Source organism: Limulus polyphemus, unplaced genomic scaffold (genome assembly GCF_000517525.1).
Source record: "Limulus polyphemus unplaced genomic scaffold, Limulus_polyphemus-2.1.2 Scaffold5530, whole genome shotgun sequence".
NCBI classification, from domain to species: domain Eukaryota; kingdom Metazoa; phylum Arthropoda; class Merostomata; order Xiphosura; family Limulidae; genus Limulus; species Limulus polyphemus.
In genome coordinates this window covers 56,508-57,186 of record NW_013671140.1, presented here as the reverse complement: position 1 = coordinate 57,186, position 679 = coordinate 56,508, and positions in this window count along the sequence as shown.

Sequence of the window (679 nt, the reverse complement as noted above, 5' to 3'; positions counted from 1 at the left end):
GCATTATCATATATTTTTTTCTTCTATTTCTGTGTTGGATTCTTTATCACTTAACATAAGTTCAGTTGAGCTTTAGCTATCTGCAGATCGCTTAGCTCTTTTTCTGTTACTAGTTACTATACTTAATTGTATTGTTACGACAGCGGAGGTCACGTGACGCTGGTAACACGTCATATTCTCGAAGTTTCGTGAATCCTCGAGAGGTTACTAGATGTAAGGTATTCTTTTATAAAAGACGGACAAGAAGTGACGGCAAGAATGTAATGTAATACTGTGTAATTGAACTGCGGACAGAGAGAGAATATTGTTGAGTTGAGCACGAGAGACGTTCGTTGTGAATTATAGCGTTTGTTATAGCGCGACTGTGGAAATTAAGTGTATCGCAAAGTTGTATTCAGAAAGAATAAACCAGTTTTATTTAAGAAAATACTTGTATCGGAAAAGTTTCTTCGGAAAGAATTTTTACGGAAAATTAACTAACGAACGGAAGTGGAAGCGTAACAAATTGGTGTCCGATAGTGGGACGGAAGGGAAAGAAAAAAAATGGAAACGAAAACTGGCAAACCAAACGACAGCTTAGCAGATTTGATGGCAGCAATACAAGAACAGCAAAAGGAACAAGAAGAACGAGAAAATAAACAAGAAAAGAAACAAGAAGAGAGACTACAGCAGTGGCAGG